The sequence below is a fragment of the Chiloscyllium punctatum genome, chromosome 27 (assembly GCF_047496795.1).
Source record: "Chiloscyllium punctatum isolate Juve2018m chromosome 27, sChiPun1.3, whole genome shotgun sequence".
Classification (NCBI taxonomy): domain Eukaryota; kingdom Metazoa; phylum Chordata; class Chondrichthyes; order Orectolobiformes; family Hemiscylliidae; genus Chiloscyllium; species Chiloscyllium punctatum.
This window is the reverse complement of record NC_092765.1, coordinates 53,391,490-53,404,771: the sequence shown is the minus strand read 5'-3', so window position 1 is coordinate 53,404,771 and position 13,282 is coordinate 53,391,490. Positions and strand designations below refer to the sequence as shown.

The 13,282-nt window shown below is 41.5% G+C and overlaps 1 protein-coding gene across 3 annotated transcripts in view; it reads right to left on the bottom strand.

Moving 5' to 3' along the window:
• The window catches only part of LOC140453712 (uncharacterized), a 134,558-nt gene that overhangs the window by 14,412 nt on the left and 106,864 nt on the right, over nucleotides 1-13,282 (bottom strand). Inside the window, exon 4 of one of the 3 annotated variants that reach the window (XR_011952465.1) lies at nucleotides 7,755-7,834. The exons of the other annotated variants lie outside the window; for them this stretch is intronic. The gene's annotated coding sequence lies outside the window, so the exon portion shown is untranslated. Of the gene's footprint in view, nucleotides 1-7,754; nucleotides 7,835-13,282 lie in introns of those variants that run through there. 3 annotated transcript variants of the gene reach the window in all.

The following is a 13,282-nucleotide window of genomic DNA, read 5'->3' as shown; positions in this document are numbered from 1 at the left end:
AAGCATAATAGCTTGTATCTCAGTATTCTCCTTGACAACATTGTCTTCTTCCCATAGAAATACTGACAAAAAATATTCAATTAGCACCTCTCATACCTCTTCGAACTCTATGCACAACTCCAAGGGCACTACTGTCCTTGACTGGCCCTAATCTTACCCTAGTCATTCTTTTATTCCTAACATAACTACAGAAAGTTTGAGCATTTCCCTTGATCCTATCTGCCAACGACTTCTCATGTTTCCTCCTGGCTCTTCTTAGCCCTCTCTTTAGGTCCTTCTTGGCGAATGTGTAACTCTCAAGCACCCATCTAAGCCTCCACGTCTCACCTTTACATAACCTCCTTCTTCCTCTTGACAAGAGACTCAACTTCCTTAGTAGGCCACAGTTCTCTCAGATCATTTCCTTCCTGCCTGACAGGCATATACTTACCAAGGACCCCCTGTCGTTGTTCTCTGAACAAGCTGCACATTGTCAATTGTGTCCATTCCCTGCAATTTCCTTCCCCCTTCTAGACAGCCTAAATTTGCTTAATCGCATCATAATTGCCTTTTCCCCCGCTATAACTTTTGCCCTGTGGTATATCCCTTCCCATTGCTAAAGGAAACATAACTGAATTGTGGTCACTATCACCAAACTGCTCAACTTCCTCCAAATCCAACACCTGGTTCATTAGCCAGTACCAAATCCAACATTGCCCCTTGTTGGCCTATCTACAGATTGTGTCAAGAAACCATCTGCATATATTGGACAGCAACTTCTGTTTTTGTTTCTGATTTACAACATCTGCAATTCTTTTGTTTTTTTAATCTAAATCAATCGACCAGTTTGAAGGTCCCGATGGTGAGACTGGGGCAACAGTAACCGCAGCAACCTAGACTGAGCAGAGTCAATGTGAAAGTAAGTGCTAAATTGTGCAGTACATCAGTGAAGTGCAAGGAGAAATTTAAAGGAAGGTTTGGGGGGGAGGGAGAAAAATATATGGGAAGAGATGGGTTTGAATTCTGAAGCATTAAATGCACTCATCCGAAAGAGTGGTGTTTTGTACAAAGCCATTGCCTCCCAGAATTTCAATTCCTTTCCAGCTTAGTTTTAGCTGATGCCACAAAGAATAAAACATGAAAACATTCATACTGTTCCTGTGCTTCAATTCAAGATACCTTCAACCACAAAAAGATCACTGTATCTCCCAACAAACAAACCTCACAAAGCATAGTAAGTACTGTGAGAGAAGCTATTTTAGGAATAGAGCCAGTTACACATCAGGAATACATGCCAAACACTGCACTGATATATGGGGACCAACCTTTAGTTTCGACGATCCCTGGGGGCTGTGAAAATGTTGAACACTGAGATTGATAGGTATTTAAAACCATCAAAGGCTCAAGGGATAGTGCATAATATTTTCATGTAAAAATTGATTCATTCCTGGCCACCTGGCCAACCTTTCAGAAGGAGAGCATTTTGGAAACAGTGATCACAACTCCTTCAGTCTTAAGATAGTTATTAACAAGGATAAGTGTGGGAGGTCAAATTATGTCAGCATTATACAGAAGCTAGGGAGTATTAATTGGGAGGAGTTGTCACCAAGCAATTACACATTTGACATTCGGGGACTGCTTAAAGACCTGCTGATGAGAGTTCAAGTATGGCCAGCTCCATTAAGGAGGAAGGACATGGAGATTGTGACTTTAGTCAAAAGGGATAAAAAAGAAGTTAAAATTAGACAACGCCCATAAAAAAAGCAGGAAAGAAGGAAAGCAGTGAATTAGGAGGGCAAGAAAGGGCCATGAAATGACCTTGGCAAGTAGGATTAAAAAGAATCCCAAGGCATTTTATGCACACATTGAAAATAGAAGGATAACTACATAGAAAGTAGGACTTTTCAAGTTTAAACAATGGAACTTGTACTAGAAGACCGAGGATGTGGGTGAAATCTTTAATGAGTAGTTTGTGCCAGCATGCACCCAGGAGATGGATATGATGAAAACTGAGATTTCTATGGAGTATGTTCATATGCAAGAACATTCTGAGATCACGAAAGAAGTGGTGTTAGGTCTCTTGAAGAGCTTAAGTTGGCTATATCCCCAGTGTCCGGTGGTATCTAACTCAGATTGTTGAGAGAGGCAGGGGAGGAGACTGCTTGGGCCTTGAACAAGATCTTTCTACCTTCAATAGCCACTGAACAGGCCTGGAGGACTGGCAAGGAACTAATGTTGTTCCTCTGTTCAAGAATGAAGGTAGGGACAATCCAGGAAACGATAGACCAGTGAGTCTCAGATTGGTGGTTGAGAAGCCATTGGAGGCTATTCTTAATATTTATATGCATTTATATGCATTTCCAAAAACAATGGCATAACTAGGGTCAGTCAGCATGGCTTTGTGCAGGGAAGATCATGTCTTACTAACTTCATTCATTTTTTTGGACAAAGTGACAAAGGTGGTTGATGAGGGTAGAGCAGTGGAAGTTGTCTCCATGGATTTTCGTAAATCTTTTGACAAGGTGCCTCATGGTAAGCACATGGTAAGATTAAGATGAATTTGGTGGCAGTGATTTGGCGGCATGGATTAAAAATTGTCTGAGGGTAGTGCTGGAAGTTTGTTATTTAGGCTGGATGTCCATAACTCGTGGTGTTATGTGAGGATAGAAATAGGACTTCCGCTGCTTGTAATATGAAATGGACAAAAATGTGAGATGGTAAGTTTGCAGATGATACAAAGATCAGTGGAATTGTAGGTAGTGTAGCAGATTCAAAGGATACACAGGTATGGACAGAGAAAAAGCAGATGGAGTTAAATACAAGTAAGTGTGAGGTGTTGCACTTTGGGATATCACAAGCTAATGAAAAGTATGCAGTTATTGGCCGGCCCTGACTTCATTGAAGGACAGAGGTTTTTTTGTGGTTAAAGTCAATAACTCTCTGAAGGTACCCACACAAGTAGATTGGGTGCTAAAGAAGGCGTATGGCGTGCTTCCCTTTATTTGTCAGGGCACTGAGTACACTTGTCAGGATGTCATGTTGCAGCTTTATTAGATTTTGGTTATGTCATACTTGGAGGTGTGAGGGGCAAGTTTTTTTACAAAGAGAGTGGTAGGAGTCTGGAATGCACTGCCGGGATAGTTAGGAAATGGAAGGAAATGGACCAAGGGCAGGAAGAAGGCATTCATTGAATTTGGCATCATGTTCGGCACACCATCATGGGCCAAAGGCTTAGTTCATTGGCTGTACAGTTCTATCTTCTATTATAGATTAACTATTGAGTGAAAACTCCCCATGATTCAATTAAGTCCCATAACCTCTCTGCCTGTCTGTATCACCTCAATGAATTGCATTTGTTATTGATTATATGCCTTAAAATGGAAAAGGTAAGATGGGAATTGTTCTAATTATCTTATACTTCATTTTGTACTTTCTATGGAAATTTCAGGTTAGAATGCTAATCAAGAAGCAGGGAAAATTGTAGCAGTTGAATAGTCAACTTGAGTATTGTAGAATTTCTGAAGAAGGGCTAATGCCCGAAACGTCGATTCTCCTGTTCCTTGGATGCTGCCTGACCTGCTGCGCTTTTCAAGCAACACATTTTCAGCTATTGTAGAATTTAGTCATATGACACTACCTGGTCATTTCACAAGAAATAGCAAAACAATGGATAAGCAACATTTGTACTGTATTCAGAGAGAGTGAGCATTTAGTGGCAAGTGGACTGTTCACACCAAGAAGATTGCCACAGAAAAAATGTCCATTACTTCCAATAATTAACTGTCAATCATTGATTATAATTGGCTTCATTTTGATGTGCTCCTCTTGAGCTACATAGCAGATTATAGAAGCTTCAGTTGTCCTTCTCTCATACATTTGCATGAATTTTGTCCAACTGCAGCCACTGGCGACCTGTAGTTTGGAATGGAACTGAGGGTCAATTGACTGTGGAGCATCCACGTTGCTGAGCAAGTTGTTGCTAAATGGATAAGCAACATTTGATCACATCACAGGCAGGAAGAACATGGGTAGCAGCCAGACACAGTAGAAGGAAGCAAGAAGCTCTAGAAGCTAAATTATTGCAGGAAAAAAAGCAACAAGAGAAAAATTCATGGCATCATGGGTGGGCCTGCAATGCAGAAAGGAGAAAAATTTGCAGCAGGCCGATTTTGGCAGGGGCTTCATATTTAACAGGAACAGTTAGGTGTTTCTGCATTTGCAAATGAGACTCTGGCATAGTATGTTACATACAAAAACAAAAACAGCAAGTCTGTTAGCATCTGTGAAGAAAAATCAGAGTTAATACTTTGGGTCCAGTGAGCCATCCTCAGAACTGATGGTAACTAGGGAAATGTCGGTTTATATGCAGAAGAAAGCATGGGACAGGGGTAAGGTGTAAAACATAGGTGAGGATAGAGCCAAAGAGAGAGAAGAATAGTTCGACAGACAAAGGACATGAATGCAGTCTGGCTAGGTGGTGGGTAGCTGTTAATGGAGACTATTAGTGATTAACAATAGACAGTGTGGCATGGTAGGTTTTTGGATAATTACAAATCCAAAGACTGTCACAGCAACCTGGATTACAAATTCTCACACTCTGCTTCCTGTAAAGACGCTATTCCATTCTCTCAGTCCCTCTGTCTCCGTCATGTATATTCCAAAGAGGGCAACTTCAACAAGGGAGCCTCTGCAATATCCACCTTCTTCCTCAAACAAGGATTTCACAGTACTATTGTTGACAGGTCCCCGGGCCATAACCGACCCATCTCCCGCATGTCCACCCTCAACTCCTATTTTCTCTCTCGCAAAAGCAATGGGGTTTCCCTTGACTTTACCATCCAACCAACATCTACAACCAGAAGGTGATCAGCCACTATTTATGCCACCTCCAGCGAGACGCAACCACCAGATTCATATTACGCTCCCCTCCTATCCACCTTCCAGAGGGACCGTTCTGTCCTGAGACCCTTGTCTACTCTTCCTTTGTTCCCAACATAGCCCATGTCCCATGGCACCTTCCCTGCAACTGCTGAAGGTGTAGCACTTGCCTATTTACCTCCACCCTTCCCAGTATCCAAGGGCCCAAACATACTTTCCAGGTGCAACGGCACTTTATCTGCACTTCTCACAACCTATTCTACTGCTTTCACTGCTCACAATGTAATCTCCTCCAAATTGGCGAAATGAAGCGTACCCTAGGTGACCGCTTTGCAGAACATATATGCTCTGCCTGCAAGAAAGGCCCTAAGCTTCCAGTTGCTGCAACTATAACACACCATCCTGTTCCCTGGCCAACATCTCTGGAGCTATGAGGGAGGAGCTGGCCAAATGAGGGAGGAGCTGGTTCAATGGTACAATACCTTAGCAGGGATGACAGTGGAGGAACAATGGCAGATATTTCTGTGCATAATGCAGAAGTTGCAGGATCAGCTCATTCCAAAAAGGAAGAAAGATCCTAGGAGGAGGCATGGGTGGCCGTGGCTGACGAGGAAAGTTAAGAAACATATAAAGTTAAAAGACAAAAAGTCTAACATAGCAAAGATAAGTGGGAAAACGGAGCACTGGGAAGCTTTTAAAGAGGATTACTAAGAAGGAAATATGCAGAGAAAAAATGAGGTATGAAGGTAAACTGGCCAAAGGAGGATAGTAAAAGCTTTTTTAGGTATGTGAAAGGCAAAAAAATGGTTAAGACTAAAATTGGGCCCTTGAAGACAGAAACAGGGGAATATATTACGGGGAACAAAGAAATGGCAGAAGAATTGAATTGGTACTTCAGATCTGTGTTCACTGGGGAAGACACAAGCAATCTCCTTGAGGTAACAGTGGCTGAAGGACCTGAACTGAAGGGAATTTATATTTGCCAGGAATTAGTGTTGGAGAGACTGTTAGGTCTGAAGGTTGATAAGTCGCCAGGGCCTGATGGTCTACATCCCAGGGTACTGAAGGAGGTGGCTCGAGAAATCGTGGATGTGTTGGTGATTATTTTCCAGAGTTCGATAAATTCGGGATCAGTTCCTGCGGATTGGAGGGTGGCTAATTGTTGTGCCACTTTTTAAGAAAGGTGTGAGAGAGAAAACAGGAAATTATAGACCAGTTAGTCTGACCTCAGTGGTGGGGTCTGTTATAAAGGATGAAATTATGACACGTCTGGATAGTAGTAACAGGATAGGTCAGAGTCAGCATGGAATTATGAAGGGGAAATCATGCTTGACTAATCTTCTGGAATTTTTTGAGGATGCAACTCTGAAGATGGATGAGGGAGATCCAGTAGATGTAGTGTAGCTGGACTTCGAGAAATCTTTTGATAAAGTCCCACATAGGAGGTTACTGAGCAAAATTAGGGCGCATGGTATTGGGGGCAAAGTTCTAACTTGGAATGAAAATTGGTTGGCTGATAGGAAACAAAGAGTAGTGACAAACGGCTCCATTTCAGAATGGCAGACAGTGACCAGTGGGGTACCGCAGGGATCAGTACTGGGACTGCAGCTTTTTACAATTTATGTTAATGACATAGACGATGGTATTAGCAATAACATTAGCAAATTTGCTGATGATAATGAGCTGGGTGGCAGGGTGAATTGTGATGAGGATGTTAGGAGATTACAGGGTGACCTGGACAAGTTAGGTGAGTGGTCAGATGCATGGCAGATGCAGTTTAATGTGGATAAATGTATGGTTATCCACTTTGGTGGCAAAAACAGGAAGGCAGATGACTACCTGAATGGAATCAATTTAGGTAAAGGGGCAGTACAGAGAGATCTGCATTGCTCTCTGCAGCAAACTAAAAACTCACACCCTTCTGAGAGAAAAAAATGTATCAATCTTAAATTCAAATCCTTTATTCTGAGACTATTTCCTTTGGTACCATGAGGGGATTCTGGATTAGTGGTGCTGGAAGAGCAGTTCAGGCAGCATCCAAGTAGCTTCGAAATTGATGTGTCGGGCAAAAGCCCTTCATCAGGAGTAAAGGCAGTGAGCCTGAAGCGTGGAGAGATAAGCTAGGGGGACCATCTCTTAGCATTTACCATGTCAAGCTCCTTATGAATCTCACTTGGGTCAGTGAGATCACTGTCATTCTTCAAAACTCCTGTGAGTTGAATCCCAATCTGTTTATCCTTTGCTAATAGGACAATTCCTCCATTCTGGGAATCATTCCACTGAATATTCTCTGAAGTGACCCCAAAATAGCACATGTTTCAGTAAAAAGTGATCAAAACTGCTCACAGTCCTTGCACGACCACTCATTGACTGTCAATCCCATTGCAGCCTGGCATACATTTAATCAGGCCATTGTGATGTATGCACATTTCTGCACGCTCTCGTGCACAAGGCACAATATCACCACTCAAACTACCGGTTTAACATTTTGGTTTTCTTTTCATTATGCTGCAGGTTTTAGTAATTCTCATTTGGACCATGTCAGATCCGCTGAAAATGAAGCCAGTATTTGAAAATGTAACCATGGGCCCAGCAGTGCCTTTACTGCTCCATCTTTTCCCATTGGATTAATTTCTGTCAAAAACACACACAAGAAATTATCTCCCCTGAGCCTGACATCATGGATAAAATGAGAATCTTTGGTGGTTGATCCAGTCGCTGGCAGAGATGCATGCATCACCAACCGGTCTAGTGTTTGCCATTTACTATCCCGTCATCGCAGCTATTGGTGTTCCAGGTAAAATATTTTAATTTATTTAAAACCTCAGAAGAGAAAAATGATTGACTGAGTTGAAAACCTTTTATTTTTAAGAGTACTTTCTTCTCTTTAGCAGGAACATGTCTCCCTTTATTAAATCATATTTTTTGCAAATAGTACTCCAAGTTGGTTGGATGTTTTCTTCGTTAGTGTATCAGTCTGTTGACAGAACATAGAACATAGAATGTTACAGTGCAGTAACATTCGGCCCTTGATGTTGCATCGACCCGTGAAATTAATCTGATGCCCATTACCCACATATACGTTCAATGCCATTTAAATGCCCTTAATGTCGGCGTGTCTGGGTCTCTGACAGCATCTGTGAAGAGAAATCAGAGCTTACATCCCTCAGACCTTTCCTCCTCTGATTTCTCTTCACAGATGTTGTCAGAGCCACTGAGATTTCCAGTAACTTCTGTTTTTTGTTGCTAGAATCCCTTTGTTTGAAACATATGTGCATAAATGATTTGGAGGAGACTGTAGGTGATCTGATTAATAGGTTTGCGGACAACAGGATGATTAGGGAAACTACGGATGTGAGGAAGATTGCCAATGTGCACAGCAGGATATGGATAGGCTGGAGACTTGGGTAGAGAAACAGCAGATGTAACTTAATCCAGAAACTTAATCAATCACCTACATTCTCCTCCAAATCATTTATGTATGTATGTTACAAACAAAGGGATTCTAGCAACAAAAAAGAGAAGTTACTGGAAAAGCTCAGCGACTCTGACAGCATCTGTGCAGAGAAATCAGAGTTTACATCCCTCAGAACTTTCTTTCTCTGATTTCCCTTCACAGATGCTGTCAGAGCCGCTGAGCTTTTCCAGTAACTTCTGTTTTTTTTGTTGCCAGTGCAGATACTGTAAGTCAGAAACATCCTTCAGACCTTTCCTCCTCTGATGTTTCTTCACAGATGCTGCCAGACTGCAGAGCTTTCCCAAAAACTGCTGATTTTGTTTCTGACTTTCACCATCTGCAGTTCCTTTTCTTAATTTAGGGATCCAACACTGATCCCAGCAGAACACCATTGGTTGCAGATCTCCAGTCAGAAGAATGTCATTCCAAAACTACAGTCTGTTTTCTGTGACCAAACCAGTCCTGGATCCATTGTACCAGCTCTCTGCAAACCCTATTTGGCTTCTCTTTCAGTTTAAGAAAAATAAAAATATTCAAGCTCACAAGCTTCAACGATTAATTTCAATAAATGCCATGATTGAACATGTTTTATAAAATGATTTTTTTTCTGGGATATAGCCTCTCTCCCACATATGCAGAAACAAATATACACAACATGCACACATCCACATTCCAACAATACATACACACAAACACGCTTATATGTACAGATATACCTTCACTTTTGATGCATACATAAACACAACATGCCACATATGGGACTTCAACAGGAGTCCTTAATTGTTTCAAATCTTTCACTTTTTGTTTCAGCTAACTTGGCAGTGATAGTGATCTTGTCTAGAAGAACATGTGGTCTAGCCAGATGCATCACACATTATATGGTGGCCATGGCAGTGACAGATCTCCTGGTCATTATCACTGCTGTGATATTGAATAAGATCACTGGAGTGTATTTTCCATTCAGTTTTCTGTCCATCACACCAATTTGCACTCTGCGTACTGTCCTGAACTACGCAGCTGTAGACAGTTCTGCTTGGTTAACGGTGGCTTTTACTTTTGATCGATTTGTGGCTATTTGTTGCCAGAAGTTGAAAACCAATTATTGCAGAGAGAAGACAGCGGCACGCGTAATAGGAATCATGTGCATGTTTGGCTGTTCAAAGAATCTTTTCCTGTACTTTGTTTATGAACCTTTGTATACAATTAACAAATTACCATACTTCTGTGGCATAAAATCAATATTTTATACGTCACCAGCTTGGATTGCATATGATTGGATACATCATATTTTAAATCCTTGTCTTCCATTCAGTCTGATTTCATTGCTCAATGCTGTAACGATCAAACATATTGTAGTGGCCAGTAGAGCTCGCAGGAGACTTCGAAACTGCTGCAGTGGGAGGAATCAGAGCGACACGGAGATGGAGAAGCGGAAGAAGTCAATTATTTTGCTCTTTTATGTCTCGGGAACCTTTTTAGTGTTCTATTTGCTCGATCTTGTAACTTTTCTTTATGTTCGAATTGCCAGTGTTAGCTATTTCTCAGGTTCGAATTATGTTGGATCCAACTTTATTCTTGAGGAAAGCTCATTTATGCTTCAGCTATTAAGTTCTTGTATCAACCCATTTATTTATGTTGGGAATCAAAAGAAGTTCAGACAGGAGTTAAAGAATGGAGTAAAATACCCACTGTATTTGATTGTTAAGTTATTTAAATGAGCAAAGTAGTAAAATCTGACAGAAATTACACAAACCTTCTTTGCATGGATCTCGTTTTGTCATGTTAGATCAAGGTTCCACTCAATAGTATATTGTCCTTTGCTAGGAGATTCTTCACAGATTGCATTACCAAGCAATGTAGTGTTCTAATATGTGCTCTGTTGCAATTCTCTTTTCCTTCATTTTAACAGGTGATGGCTCAACCACATCATAAAATCCTAGAGTCATATAGTACAGAAGAGGCCTTTTGGCCCATCCAGTCTGTTGCACCAAACATTCCTGACCATCTACTTTAGTCTCACTTTCATGCACTAGGCATATTCCGGAATATTATGTCACTTCAAGTGTTCATTCAAGTGATTTTAAAGATTTTTTAAAATGTTGTTGCGTCTACTATCCCACCCAACACTGCTGCCCTAACCCTAACCTGAACCACTCCCTCCCACCCCGGACATCCAGCTCACCAGGAAGGGTGCTTCAAATCATAGCACCCTCTGAATAAAAGGTATTTTCCAAAATATCCTCGAAACATCTGCCTTTCATTTTAAAAGTGCATCATTATTGTTGACTCTTCAAACAAGTACAACAATTGCTTCTTATGTGCTCTGACTATGTCCTTGATAATTTTACACACATCAGGTCTGCTGTCCCTGCTTCAACGAAAACAACTCACCATATCAAACCACTCTTCATAACTAAAATCTTCCATACCCAGGCAACTTCCTGGTGAATCTCCTCTGCCCATTTCCAGTGCAGTCACATCTCTCCTGTGAGATTAATGATGCCCACAACAGATTCCATAAATACAACTGGGAAATTTTGCAGCAAAAATCTCTACTCAGTCATGCAGCAGACCATGAATGGACAGAGACAGTACAACAAGCCATAGATTTTAGACAACAAACACAGATGATGAAAAACTAGACCTGCAGAAAAAACTAGACAAACTTACACAAAGTAATAACAACAATGACAACACAGAAGCATGGATAAAAAACTTATCTGACCGACCCTTAACAGACACTGAAAAAGCCTTCTTAGTAAGAGGATTAAATTACAACTGCCAGGATGTGGACATGAAAGATTTCTTAGCAGCATTAGAAACAATACTAAAAGACAACCAACTCACAGAAGAAACCCAAAAGTCCATCAGACGAGTAGTCACACCAACATTAAGCAGAAAAAAGGAAACATACTCAATACACAAGAAAGGAGAGAACTGGAAAGACTAAAAAAAGATAAAAACATTGTTACCCTACCTGCAGACAAAGGACACTTGACAGTCATTCTAAATCGAAGAGACTACATTGGAAAAGCAAACGCACTACTTACAGATATCTTACCAACAAGTGGCAATAGATCCGACCCCACAACACGGTAGGCAGCACGGTGGCACAGTGGTTAGCACTGCTGCCTCACAGCACCGGAGACCCGGGTTCAATTCCTGCCTCGGGCGACTGACTGTGTGGAGTTTGCACGTCCTCCCCATGTCTGCGTGGGTTTCCTCCGGGTGCTCCGGTTTCCTCCCACAGTCCAAAGATGTGCAGGTCAGGTGAATTGGCCATGCTAAATTGCCCGTAGTGTTAGGTAAGGGATAAATGTATGGGTGGGTTGCGCTTCGGCGGGTCGGTGTGGACTTGTTGGGCCGAAGGGCCTGTTTCCACACTGTAATGTAATCTAATCTAATGTAATCTAATCTAAACTAGAGAACCGAATCACAGCCCTAATTAAAACACTTCAGAAATCTGGACAAATAAATAAGACCGACTTCCAAAAAATGAATCCAGATGGATCCAACATACCACGCTTTTACGGATTACCCAAAATTCACAAACCAGGAGCCCCCCTCAGACCAATAGTCTCACTACTTGGAACACCAACTTACAGATTGGCCAAGGAGCTACACAAAAGACTAAAACACTTAGTAGAAGGCTCAAGCCACTCCATCCACTCCACCCAAGAGTTTCTGAAGACCACCAAAGACACGAAGATAGAAGAGGATGAAATAATGGTCTCCTTTGATGTAACAGCCCTGTTTACTTCAATCAACATTAACCTGGCCAAGGAAACACTGACTACACCATTAGAAGACCCAAAGACACATACACCAAACACCACTAACTTCATTAACAAGTAGAATATCATCGAGCTAGTGGACCTATGCCTTACCACCCACTTCAACCTCAACAACAAAACTTGCAGAGAAACAAATGGAACACCCATGGGATCTCCGATATCAGTGTTCTTAGCAGAGGCAGTAATGCAGAGACTTGAGCAAACAGCTTTGCCCAAACTCTGGGTCCACTACATGGATGACACCATTGTCATCACTAAATGAAACAAGTTACAGGAAACCTTCAAGACCATCAATAATACCCATATTGGCATAAAATTGGCATAAAGTTCACTACAGAGGAGGAAAACACCAACTAACTGCCATTCCTAGGTGTCACAGTAGATCGAACAGCCAATGGGGAACTTCAAACCAGCATTTACAGAAAAACAACACATACAGACTAAATATTGAACTACAGAAGCAATCATCTCAACACCCACAAAGATCCATCAGAACATTATTTCAAGAAGCCAACACACACTGCAACACAGAGGAACTACGCAGAGCAGAGAAAAATCACCTATACCGTGTGTTCAAAAAGAATGGGTACCCAATGAACACAGTCCACTGATTTCTCAGCAACAAACCCAAACAAGCAGACAAAACACATCCAGAAACCCTAGGCGGTCTCCCCTACATCAAAGACATCTCAGAAATGACTGCCAGACTATTCAGATCCCTTGGCATCATGGTAGCCCACAAACTCACCAACACACTAAAACAGCAGCTAATGAACTTGAAAGTCCCTAAACTTGAAAGACAATGAGTAAAACTAATGTCATTTACAAAATACCGTGCAAGGACTGTAACAAACACTACATTGGACAAACAGGCAGAAAACTAGGCACCAGGATACATGAACACCAACTAGCCACAAAAAGACATGACCCTCTCTCACTAGTATCCTCACATATGTATGAGGAAGGACACCACTTCGACTGGGACAACGCATCCATCCTAGGACAAGCCAAACAAAGACACGCACGAGAATTCCTAGAAGCATGGCATGTAGTCCACTGAAGATGTAACCTACTAAGGTAACGAAATGTCTGGAACTGAACCTTTCAGCTCAGCTACATCCAAAACCTCAACCTGAGCTACAAATCTTCTCAATACTCACTAAGGGATATTGTA